Raw genomic sequence first — 13,930 nt, forward strand, 5'->3', positions numbered from 1 at the left:
ATTTTAAAGGGGTTTTGGCTGCTTTCTATCTAAGGGACCAGATTTGCAGTGCTGGGAGACACATATAAACGTATAAACTATAAAAGCTTTGACGAGTAAACCACCAATCCAGATGAGTATAACAAAATGACAAGTTATCCAGTGTCCTTTAAAAAAAAATAAATAAACACAAAACAACCTCATCATGCACATGTGCCATGAAAAACTTGCATTACGGTATTAATAATCATTTATATGCAGACTTATGTTCTAACTTTTGCAATAGGAAGTTTTCTATCCAAGCTTTTATGCAATTAAACCTTAAACTGTACAACAACGTTTATTTTCACACAACAATTCTTAACAACTTGCAGATAGACAAAATTCACAGATGGATAATAATCTGTTTAAAATGTTCTCAGTGGGTCAGTACTGGACCAAGGTATAGTAGTAATAGTTAGATAAATAGAATAATTAAATTAGATTTACAATTCATCGGTCGTCAAGATGGATAGGGGTCTTCTTAACATGCACAGCTCACACCTGTGGAAAAGGAGAACAGACAAGACAGTTAAAATACAGTACGTTTTTGTTGTTGTTGTTTTGGCTAAACAGCAAAAACAGACAAAATGATGTCTAAAGTGTAATTCACTTAATACTAGAATCTTGTTTGTTGGACTGTTGTTTAAAATCAATTGTTAAAGTATGTTCATTATGTCCTCAGTTGTATGCTGTGTAATATAATGCAATGCTATACTGTTCAGTGTTGTGCATATGTTTATGCCACAAGAGGGCACTAAAGTATAGGCTATGGAGGATGCGTTTGTATTATTATTATGTTTGTCCAAGTTGATTTACCGTAGTTAAGAGGATCATATTACTGAGAGAATCTTCATTACTCTCTGTGCTGTTCGACCGTGAGACTGGTGTGTCAACAGCTGAAATAATTATGCCAAGAACGGCTAAAGATAACTCATCTCTATCGTCCACTCTTTTCTTTTGAATGCAACGCAAGCTGAAACATAACTCAACATCAATTCATTTACGATCACGTGAAAACGTAGGTTAAATCTTGCTTGTGTGATACATGACTTAAAAAACGCTTGACAAGGCATCGTTCCCTTCAAATGACATGTCAGTTTACACACAGTTTAAAAAAAAAAACAAAAAAACAATGATATTATAGCCAATACAGTAAATGTCACACATAGCTTTGTATTTTGGACAAAAATACACCTGGGCGCTTTCCGTGGTCCAGTTATCACTGAGGTAAGTTAACGTTAACGTTAAATGGCAGAACGCCAGGTCAGGATTTACACGGAAAAAAAGCGTGAAAAAATCAATAAGAGGAATTGACACTTTAATTTTATAACAATAAATCCGAATCCTAACCTTGGATATCCGATTTCAGGATACATTTATCGATTTTTAATTCCTAACCCCTATAAGTTAATAATGAACGTGCAGGCGCTTTCACCGACTTAACGTGGTACGTAAATAACAAAATGATTAGACCATTTTGACCTTATAAGAGGTTACATATGAAATATATGTTAATAAAATCACATATTTAATCAAGTAAGTTAGGCTATCAAGATGAAAGAAATCCGCGTCTGACTAGGCTTATAACATTCCGCGGCCAGTTCTTTTTAACGTTAATCTGTTAACGTACGTATGGTTTTTTATAAAAATATGAATTACTAACCAGATATGGCGAAAACGTTGCCGACAGCGACGCGATGCACGGCCTGCGCGTTCTTACAGAGAGAAGGGAACTGAAGAGTTCTTCATAAAATGGCAGCTGGTTGTGGTTATTTTTCGCGGTCATTTCGTACTAATGTATTTGAATTTACAGTAACATGCCCCGAAATGGCTAAATTGAAGAGTAGCCTATCATATACATGTTATATTAAAATGTCTAGAATAGATTTAATTGAATGTAGAAATCGTGGTCAGCTATTCTAAAAACTTTAAAGTTATTAGCTAGAATCCGTATACACATTATAAGAATTATTACTTACCAGACGAAGAAGTTCCAGGTCGGCAGAAAAGACAGCAGCACCACTGACGCGACAGAGAAACTCGTCCAAAGTCAAATATGCTCTCATGCACACCCACTGACATAAATTATGTCATAAATTATGACTGTTAATGGTCAACCAGTGCTACATTTTTATTTTAAATGTAAGAATAACATTAGTAGGCTATCAATTTTACCCCTGGAACTGTGTGTGGTGTTTTTCGCGGTCAATTTGCACTGCTGTATTTAGATTAACAGTAACTGATAATTTCCCAGAATGCATTGAAATTCTACAGTAACATACTGTCAACTGTGTGCACAGTACATAACTGTTGAAAAAACAATTTAATACTGTGAAAACAACTAAATCTACTGTAACTTACTGTACATAGATTATACAGTAAGAAACTGTTGAGAAAAACAGTATAATCCTGTGAAAACAACAGAAATCATTTACAGTGTATCTACCTACCTATCTTGTCTGTCTGTCTATCTATCTATCTTGTCTGTCTATCTATCTATCTATCTATCTATCTATCTATCTATCTTGTCTGTCTGTCTATCTATCCTGTCTGTCTGTCTGTCTGTCTATCTATCTATCTATCTACCTACCTATCTTGTCTGTCTGTCTATCTATCTATCTTGTCTGTCTATCTATCTATCTATCTATCTATCTATCTATCTATCTATCTATCTATCTATCTATCTATCTATCTATCTATCTACCTATCTTGTCTGTCTGTCTATCTATCTATCTGTCTGTCTGTCTGTCTATTTGTCTATCTATCTATCTATCTATCTATCTATCTATCTATCTATCTATCTATCTATCTATCTATCTATCTATCTATCTATCTATCTTGTCTGTCTGTCTATCTATCTATCTGTCTGTCTGTCTGTCTATTTGTCTATCTATCTATCTATCTATCTATCTATCTATCTATCTATCTATCTATCTATCTATCTATTCACATGTACAGATAGTCATCGGTCATGACCTCTGTGGCCTACTTTTTTGCCCTCTTCAGACACAATAATTATGTTGCAACACAAACGTGCTGATAAACTTTCATACAATTAGACAGAAAATTCCCAGTCTTTCGTCATCTATTGTCTGTCCAGTTTGCGCTATTTATAGCTATCCCGCGTGTTCTTGAAATAACCCGTAGCGTGCAGGAGAGCCATTGTTCGTCTGTCGTTGAGTAATAAGGTATCGAGTTCTTCTATATTTACCGTCTTTACAAACACACACACACACACACACACACACTTTAGTTACTCTGAGACTCTTGTGAAAGAGTCCGAAAAACTTCTATTGAATCTCATATAAATCTGAACCTCTTCTGAGGAATAATAGTCACTGACGACAGAAACGAGCAAACGCTGAATCATCCTCAATAAATCACGCGGAACCAGAGCTTTCTTTCATGAGAAACTTGACTAGTGTGACGATGATTTCCACAGATTCCTCTCAGTCAGCACAGAAAGCGCTCGAAACACACTTTTAAAATCCATGTCATGAAATATAGTCTTAATGTGGTGAAAAAATCCAGCTTTTAATGTGTCTATGTGGTGTAGCACACACCATGTGTACGTTCATAAGTCGACAGCATTGCTGAGTATTTTCCCCTCAAAACTGCAGTGAACCAAAGACGGTCTCAAACAGACCATGGTAAATCCTAAATTAGATGTTTACATATTCATAAAACCGCGAATACTAAACGAGGCAAGGGTGTCGAATTACATTCAATATTATACATTTTAAGATATGAATACATTTTTTCAATGAAAAAAGTTTAAATATGTAATTTTGTAGAACAAAGATGAGTTTTAAGGGATAAAATGATCGTCTGCGGGTGATCGGGCCTTCAGTGTCTGGTTCTGTTTCTCACCGCTAGAGGTCAGTAAAGCCCCGTCGGAGTTCAACATGAGCTTCTGACACCGCAGAAACTCCGAACATCACCTCAAGGTCTGCTGGAGTTTTGCTGGTGGAGTTTGTCTCATTCCAGGCTGAGATATGTGAGTGACTGGTTCAATTTGGAAAGTTTTTCATTTATCACTTCAGGCCTAAAGTCTCGCGCCGTTTCAGACGCGACGGGCCTCAGTCAGACAGAAGAACATGATAACCCTGAGACCGAGAGCTGTGGGGAAACTGTGTCAGGAGTGTGTGTGTTTGTTTGTGTGTGTGAGTATGTGAGTCGAGCCACTATTGTCAAACCAACCGCTTTCATTCTTGAGTTCAGGTTTAACCGGACGCGCCGGTTGTCTCGAGTTTCTTTGCATAAGATCAGGCTTTTTACGGTCAGTGTGATGAAGATGAAGATGGTGATGATCTGATGATGCACCGACACTCACTCCGTCAAGAAATACAGCATTACATTCATTACTAAAATAAGCTGAGCAATCAGAGATTTACGTGATTAGTTCTGTTCAGCATTCACAACCGTTTCTAAGGTGTTCTGAATGGTTCTTAATCTTTCAGGGTGGTCTGAATGGTTGCCATGCTGTTACTAAGGTCTTTAGACTCGTTGCTGTGCAGTTGTCAAGCTGTGTTTTTGCATGTTGCTCTGCAGTTGTTTGGGTGTCTGAGTGGTTGCCAGGGCTTTGCAATGCAGTTACAAAGGCATACTGAATGGTAGTTGGCATGTTGCTATGCAGTTTCTAGGGCATCTGAGTGGTTGCCAGGGCATTCGAAGTGGTACTATGCATGTTGCTATGCAGATATTTGGGCGTCTGAGTGGTTGCCAGGGCGTTGCTATGCAGTTATAAAGGCATTCTGAGGCAGCTGTTTGGGCATCTGAGTGGTTGCCAGGGCGTTGCTATGCAGTTATAAAGCCATTCTGAATGGTTCTATGCATGTTGCTATGCTGTTGTTTTCGTGTCTGAGTGGTTGCCAGGGCGTTGCTATGCAGTTACAAAGGCATTCTGAGGCAGCTGTTTGGGCATCTGAGTGGTTGCCAGGGCGTTGCTATGCAGTTATAAAGCCATTCTGAATGGTTCTATGCGTATTGCTATGCTGTTGTTTGTGTGTCTGAGTGGTTACCAGGGCGTTGCTATGCAGTTATAAAGCCATTCTGGGGCAGCTGTTTGGGCATCTGAGTGGTTGCCAGGGCGTTGCTATGCAGTTATAAAGCTATTCTGAATGGTTCTATGCGTATTGCTATGCTGTTGTTTGCGTGTCTGAGTGGTTGCCAGGGCATTGCTATGCAGTTATAAAGGCATTCTGAGGCAGCTGTTTGGGCATCTGAGTGGTTGCCAGGGCGTTGCTATGCAGTTATAAAGCCATTCTGAATGGTTCTATGCGTATTGCTATGCTGTTGTTTGCGTGTCTGAGTGGTTGCCAGGGCATTGCTATGCAGTTATAAAGGCATTCTGAGGCAGCTGTTTGGGCATCTGAGTGGTTGCCAGGGCGTTGCTATGCAGTTATAAAGCCATTTTGAATGGTTCTATGCGTATTGCTATGCTGTTGTTTGCGTGTCTGAGTGGTTACCAGGGCGTTGCTATGCAGTTATAAAGCCATTCTGGGGCAGCTGTTTGGGCATCTGAGTGGTTGCCAGGGCGTTGCTATGCAGTTATAAAGCCATTCTGAATGGTTCTGATGCATATTGCTATGCTGTTGTTTGCCTGTCTGAGTGGTTGCCAGGGCGTTGCTATGCAGTTATAAAGGCATTCTGAATGGTTCTATTCATATTGCTATGCTGTTGTTTGCGTGTTTGAGTGGTTGCCAGGGCGTTGCTATGCAGTTACAAAGGCATACTGAATGGTAGTTGGTATGTTGCTCTGCAGTTTCTAGGGCATCTGAGTGGTTGCCAGGGCGTTGCTATGCATTTATAAAGGCATTCTGAGTGGTAGTGGTGGCAAATGATCTAAATTATAATAATTTAGCATGTAATTTAGATGAGTTTGTGCTTTCTTCTAATTACATGAATGAGCTGATTAATTCTGTTGAAACGTGATGTGCGCTGCAGCGTAAGCGGTGAAACTCGTGACCTCTGACCCATTAATGACTAGCTGGTTTAATCTATTGTAATCATAATGAGTCTCATTCTTCATACCTGAAGTTCATGCAGTATTAGGTTTCCTGGCAGGAGAGTGAATGATAGTTCTGGAGCCGGTTAACTCCAGTTAAACCAGTCTTCACCCGCAGACAGATAGCCATCACAGAAACCAGAATCATGTAAACAAGCCCCAAACCACATAAGCCCACTTCCCCAGATGGGTCAGGATCGTGTGTGTGTGTGTGTGTGTGAGCCGTCACTATCCACACACACATCTTCATCTCCAACACTACATCTATTGATTCAGCATTTCAGAGTTATTTAATACTTCATTTGAAAAGTGTGTTGCAGTTACACAACCGGCTTTATATAATCAGATACACTGATACATGCGGTTCGGTCGCTGCAGGGCATCTACACATTGTTTCCTGAAGAAGAAGACTTTAATTCCTGATTCTTTGAACTCAGTGAAGTTTTGAAACGCTGCCATGTCTGTGCAAGAGTCGCTGCCACAAACGACTGATGTGTCGGCTATTATTGATCCGTCATGAATCAGTCGAATAACTCATTTATTGTGTCATTTTTACAATCAGTTCTGCATATATTGTGATAATCAGTGGTTTTCCGTGCCGTTCTGTCGTGTTTCTAGTCAGTTTAGATTGCAGTGGTTTTCATCAAAAGTTCCCAAAGTTATCCAGTGAGTGATTCTGTCTTCTGTTTTTTGAACACACACGCAGGAATATTAGGCCGCTGTCACTTTAAGAGCGAATGCACTTATTTTCTCAACTGTTCACGTTCACTTAAAACGAGCGTTCACGAGGATACTCGCCAAGACGGACGTTTTGGCATCATTTTGTGTAAATGTGTGTGTTCAAGCGGAGAGCTGAGGCCCTGTTTACACGAGAACGCTCGCGGGTGAAAACGTAAAAATATTTTATCTGATGTGCCTTTCGTTTACACGGCAACGGCGTTTTTGAGGCTCAAAAAAGTGAAACCACCCTTCAGAGTGGAAATCTTAAAAACGCTCCACCGCCGCTTTCCCGTGTAAACGGTAAAAACGCAAAAGTCTGCTTGACGGTGAAAGTTGTACGCAGGCGCGTGGACTTAGTGTTGTTTGCACTCCTAGCCGCCTGAAGTGCATACTACATTGAATTTCACACACTTTTGCGTCTCCATTTGCACGTGGATTTCCCACACAAAACGCTCGTCTAAACGCAGAATAAAAAAAGATGATGCAACTCGAATTAAAACGAAAACGATCTCCGTCTACACTAGCGTTTTACCTGCGTATTAGAATTTATCTCCGTCCACACTAAAACGACTGAAAACGTGGATCACGTGTGTAAACAGTGGTTGGCGAATAAGGGAAAGATACGTCATGACTGATGACACCCAATCATAGAGCCGAGCGTGAGCCTCTGCGTCTTCGTTTCTAAACTCCTCCGTTTTGTCTCGTCCACACTAAAACGCCCTCCGGAGATTCAAAACGCAGCTGCAGCGTTTCTAAACTTCTCCGTTTTAGGTCTTCGTTTTTCCCGTTTTAGTGTGGACGGGAGGTGCAAGCGTAGCAAAAGGTCTCCGTTTTTAAACGAAAACGCAGTAGTGTGGACGGGGCCTCAGTTTAGCATTTCGAAACGATTTAAACCGTCAAGCTGAAAAACAGGTGCACATAATAAACAATCAGCGAGGGATCTGTCCTCATTCTCAACTAGATAAATATTACATGTAAAACAAGACAGGACCCATTGTCGAAATTTCATTCAAAACAAACTACAAAATAGAATCAAGGTGTTAAATACCGGAATTATCCTTTAACCAATCAGACCTTATTATAACGATTTTTAAGATATTGTGTTACAGTTATGTTGTTTTTTATGTAATTAAAAATGTAAAATGTTTGTTTGTTTTTCTCAATAAAGTGCATTGCATTGTGGGATGGCGTCAGCTCTGCACTACACACTCGCGTAACGATGCGCTTGCAACTCTTTATACAACAGAATCTTAAAGATGATCAAAGTAAAATATAAGCGTGAGGATTCAGTGTCTGATGATCAGCCCAGTGCTGGAATCAGGCTAGTTTAACTGAAGCTAATTATTTTAATATTTTTATTCACAAACACACAAACACACACACACCTGCAGTGAGACACACATACCTGTTGAACAGGTGTATTTGGCATGGCTCCAGGATTCCAGTGCTTTACTGGAAAGTGTGTGAGCTCTGCCCGTAAACCGAGCCCAGTGGGCGGAGCCTGGGCAGTCCTGTGCTGTGATTGGCTGCGCGTGATGTAAGCGCTTGGCCTCATTCTGGTTCAGAAGTTAAACTGGTAATTAACCCTCAGATCAACTCCTGACAATGATTAACCCAAGCGCTTTCACTTTCCCAGAGTCCCACACATCCATCCTCTAAAGCTGGAGCGGGAATATTTCGCTTTTAAACCAAGAAACGTGAAAATATAAGCGAATATGAATAATTTTCGGTCGCGCATATTCGATTAGTGTTGTCTTATTGTTATGATGACTGCACTATCATGAAATGTGTAATATGTGTAGGAGTGTCTTAACCGGCAGTGTGTGTGTGTTTATATTGTTTCAGTGTACTGTAAACCTATATTAATAACCTGTGACGCCTGTATTTAGTGTTATTTCCACTGACGCACATACAACACATTCTAGCACACTCTCTGCACGATTAAAGATACTAACGTGTGTCATTTCTGCAGGATTTTTTATTTTATTTAATTGTTTGCTCGAACATTACCCACTTCTCTTTTTGACTTCTTGTAATTATCTTTCGACTTTGGCAGTTTAAGATTTCAAACCTAAAAGTTACATTATTTCGACATTAAAGCTGAATTAATTTAGCTTGCGCTAACATGCTAATGCAAACGGTGCACTACTTAAAATAAAATTAAAATATAAAACACTCATTTTCATTTAGTTTAACTTGATGAACTTAAATAACTTTAAAAGTGAGATAATTAATAAAAGCTGTGTAGACGTAATTTAAAAAAACGTACAAAACACTCATTGATTCACAATGAATTCAAAATATTGACACAAACAATAATAGTCATGTTAAAAAAAAACGATTAAAACGAAATACACTCTCAACATGAGTTTGATAGTTAACGTTAATACAGTAACACTGATCTGGATTCAGCTTAATAATTTGCTAATGCGCTTATTAAAGTGTTCGTTTAGCACATTTGTTGTATGCTAGCGGTATGCTAACTGGGACGTAGCGCTGTCTCACTTTCCGAGTGCATGTTGATTCATGGGAAGGGTAATCAACCAACATTCATATCTTAGACAAACAACGTTTTGATTGAAAACAACATCGTTGTGGCACCCAGCAGTGGATTACCCAGAATGCCCTGCTGCAGTGTTGACCGCGCTCTCACGTGAACCATTAGCTTTTATCAGCGTGATAAATCTTTTACTGTAAGTAGCGTCTGTCTCATACACACTCCGCCCATGTTTACCGCTCTCTTCCACAGAATCACTCCTGACTTTAATGGCTCGATATTAAAGTTCAAACACGTGACCTTTGACCCGCTCTTATTGCGTCTGGATCCGAGGTTGAGCTTTGCTAAAGTGTTTTGCTAATCAACGAGTGTGTGTTTGGATGTAAACAGCTTACAGTCAGCGAGACGTATCCAAGAGCGACGACACACACACATCGGCACAAACTCACGTGTCTCTTTACTGGAACTGACCTCAATAACTTAACGACTCTGTGACTTTGTAACCCACACACACATTGACACACAAACACACTGACGCACACAATGACGCACACACACATTTAATTCAGTGTTATACAGAACTTCTGGTGTTTTTGGTCAGTCCTGCTCAAATAATGAAGTGTGGTTGCTAGGTTGGCCTGAATGGTTGCTAGGGTGTTGCTATGTGGTTGCTAAGGTTTACTGGGAACATTACACTTACAGTACGGTTCATTAGTTATCATGAATGAACAATACTTCTACAGCATTTATTAATCTCAGTTAATATTAATTTCAACACATTATTGACATCAAAGGTTGTGTTTGTTAGCATTAGCTACTGCGCTGTGAGCTAACATGAACTCACATTAACACAGATTAATAAATACTGTAACGAATGCTCATTTATGAATACATTCTACCAACGAACATCTTATCTAAGATGTGTGTGTGTGTGTGTGTGTGTGATCTGGGTCAGCGAGATCAACATCAGGGCCGTAAAACACACACACTTCTTATGTTTACAGAAACACACGTGAGGATGAGCCTGGAAACACACACACACACACACACACACGTCACACTGTTTGAGGGGCAAAAATCACTTTATTACTGTGAGATTAACTGATCAACATTATGAAGATGTGTGTACGTGTGTGTGTGTGTGTGTGTGTGTGTGGCTGCGTTGCTCAATTCTGGAAAAGCATTGTCAGATATGAATAGACAAGCCTATAACCTTCACACACACACACACATTCACTCACACTCACTTTCTCTCACACACACACACACACACTCACTCTCACTAACTCGCTTTCTCTCTCTCACACACACACACACACACAGGAGCTGTTTGAGTGCTGGTCCCAGTCCCGCCGCAGGACTCCTAGCGTTAGCCTAAACTGAGGGTCGCAGCGCTAGCGTGTGTTCTCCTGTTAGCATCACTGCTCTCATGTGTAAGTCGCTTTGGATAAAAGTGTCTGCTAAATTAATACATGTAAACACACACACACACACACATACCAGACTGATCTCATAAAGTAGCGTGTGTATGACACGCCAATTCGTATTTTCATTTTTGGCGTGCTATCAAGACGCATAATCGCCTTTCAGCGTGTTTATGAACGCCGTTGACTTAACGTTATATAAATATATGACTTACCTCAACCCCGTCCCTAAACCTAACCGTCACTGGGGTTAATGGCATTTATGACTGGAGATTTGACTGCGTGTACGGACACGCGGAATGACGCGGACGTTAATGGCGTAGACATATACGCTTACACGCGGATACACGCGGATAGCTCAAAATGCGTAGAGATAACACGCCACCTGACTCGAAAGTGGCGTATATGTTTACGCAAAAGTCATGATGTCATGTTGCACATACATTAGCAGATTCAGTTAATTTGTAAATGCTGTTTTAACTACATACAAGTGAAGACAGTTGCGAGAGTTTATAATGTTAGCCGAGTCTATATCATAGTAAAGTGTGTTGTTTTGAACGGTGTGTTATGAGAACTGGAGAGTGTCAGTGTTGTGATTGAGAGGAAATGATGCGCTGACTTCCTGTAGATCTGACACAAAAGAGGTAAACAGTGGTGTGTGTGTGTGTGTGATGGCTTCATTCATACACTTCTCATCAGAGCGAACATAATCCAGCAGTTTCCTGACTGTGTGTGTGTGTGTGTGTAAACTGACACTTCTCTGTCTGAAAGTTACATCATTATCATCGTTTGCTGAGTTTTATGTCATTCTAACCCTGAGGAGCTAAAGCACAGATTTTTAGCCAAATGTTCACACTGCTCTTACACACACACACACACACACACTCCAGAAGTCTCGATGTGTTCATGAGGAACGACATCACTGAATCGTTACTGCAGTAATAAAATATCTGAGGTAAACGACATCTCCAAAAACATGTTTGTTCCTCAGAAATCATCGATGACATTTTGATGAAATATATTTTAATTAATCTAAATAACTGGACGCCAAATTATAATATGAATTATATAATGACATATTTTTTAAAATAAAATAACAAATAAAACTGTATATAATCAATATATGTAATGAATGTATGATATAAAACAGTTTGATTAAATACATTTAACATATAAAAAACTAGAAGTCTCTTATTAAGTTAACATGCAGAATAACTGGATGCCAATCTTTGAATTAAACGTAATAATGCTGCATGAAATCATACTTTGTTTTAACACACAAGCGTGAAGACGCAGTAGAGCCAGTCCCGCGTCACGTGACTAATGAACAACTGGCCAGTGTCGATCGATCACTTCCAAAACACACACCGAAATTAAATTATTAACAAATAATCACAAACCAGATCCATCTAGAGGCTTACGTTTGGCTGAAAACACTGTGTGTTCTCAAGGCGTGTGTGAGATAATAGAGTGTGTGTGGGCCGCTGATCTACATGGATTTTCCTTGGAAGTTGAAGGGGAGAAGGGCGGGAAAATCCCTACATACTTATGCAAATCAGCTGCATGAGATCATCGCGGGAGAGGCAGGATGTGGGCGGGGCTTCACGTCATATGGGACAGCAATAACGCATGACAGGAGAGTGAACTACATAGTCTGAACTTTACTTCATAATATAAAGAAAAATGCATTTGTTTTAATTCAAGCACTCTCGCAAATGTTTTAATTGTTATTAAATCTTGATAACATTACATGAATCTGCACATAAAGTCTCTCAGCTGATGAACTGAACATGTACAGCGATGGATGACAGCATCGATAAAGGAAGACAGGTTTTATGAATTAATTATGAAATACAATAGAGAGGGAGAAATACTGAGGTAGTGAATCAATGCATCACGCAACAGATCGTCATACAGTTTCATGTTGTTGTTGTTTTTAGTGTCTTAATTAAGTTGTTGAAGTCACAAAGAAAGTATTTGGGTACTGTTAGAGAAAATGTACAATTATGAATAAAATGTTGTGACAATACAATAAATACATTCCCTATATATTCTATTTTATATTTACAATGAAAAAAAAAAAAAAAAAGAAATGTCATCACCCAATGTTAAATCAATAGTCTAATTTTAGTTGTGACCTCACAATCAGCGTCTGGATCCGGACCCGGTTAGTCACGTGACTGTGACGTCTAACGTTGTTTAAATTATTTCAGTTACTGGACAGATAATTATTTAGGAGAAACACCCAAACACACCAACAATCCTGCCAATATATATTTAATATATTTAATATATACACACTACCAGTCTCAAAAGTTTGGGAAATTAAATACATAACACTAAAATATATTACAATAGAAAACCGTTATTTTAAATTATCATAATATTTAACAATATTACTGTTTTTTCTTGTTACATTTTTAGTCAAATAAACACAGCCTTGGTGAGCAGAAGAGACTTTTAAACATTGAAAATCTTACAGATCCAAAACTTTTGACTGGTATTGTGTGTGTGTGTGTGTGTGTGTGCTCCAGTTTCACTTGGCATAAACATCATAATCATCGTTCACACTGACCAATACACTTTCCAGAGAACTGTGGAAGAATGTTGCGTTGAAAAATAGAAACAAGACTCGACAGGAGTTTGAGAAATGCAGTGAACACACACAAGCTCTTATCTGAAGCATGTCATCATCAATCATCTCCACACACACTCTCTCTCTGCAGTTTAACACACATCGCTTCTCTTCAGGGGTCGCGTCGGATCGGGAACGCTCATTTTAATGATTTTTAGACCTAAATCTTTTTTGCTATAGTCCTCAGTGTGAACGGGCCTCGCACAACCGAAATTGTGCAAGGCCCGTTCACACTGAGGACTATAGCAAAAAAACATTTAATTCTAAAAATCATTAAAATATAAAGGAATAGCAGAGTTCACAACACAGAGGAACAATATCGTTAGATGAACTTTCAGAAAAAAAATTCCGCAATGAACAATAAACCCTGGTGTGGATGCTAATATAGTTATCGTCCGCTGGTGTAAACACTAATATAGTTATCGTTATAGTTATCGTCCGCTGGAGTAAACACTAATATAGTTATCGTTATAGATATCGTCCGCTGGTGTGAACACTAATATAGTTATCGTTATAGTTATCGTCCGCTGGTGTGAACACTAATATAGTTATCGTTATAGTTATCGTCCACCGGTGTGAACACTAATATAGTTATCGTTATAGTTATCGCCCGCTGGTGTGAACAC

General features: G+C 39.1%; 1 protein-coding gene across 2 annotated transcripts in view; it reads left to right on the forward strand.

The window, feature by feature from the left end:
- Positions 1–13,930, forward strand: part of apobec2a (apolipoprotein B mRNA editing enzyme catalytic subunit 2a) — a 34,385-nt gene that overhangs the window by 3,700 nt on the left and 16,755 nt on the right. The window contains exon 1 of one of the 2 annotated variants that reach the window (XM_039682433.2): positions 3,937–4,018. The exons of the other annotated variant lie outside the window; for it this stretch is intronic. The gene's annotated coding sequence lies outside the window, so the exon portion shown is untranslated. Of the gene's footprint in view, positions 1–3,936; positions 4,019–13,930 lie in introns of those variants that run through there. 2 annotated transcript variants of the gene reach the window in all.

Source organism: Pimephales promelas, chromosome 2, assembly GCF_988280905.1.
Source record: "Pimephales promelas chromosome 2, fPimPro1.hap1.1, whole genome shotgun sequence".
In the NCBI taxonomy this organism is placed as follows: domain Eukaryota; kingdom Metazoa; phylum Chordata; class Actinopteri; order Cypriniformes; family Leuciscidae; genus Pimephales; species Pimephales promelas.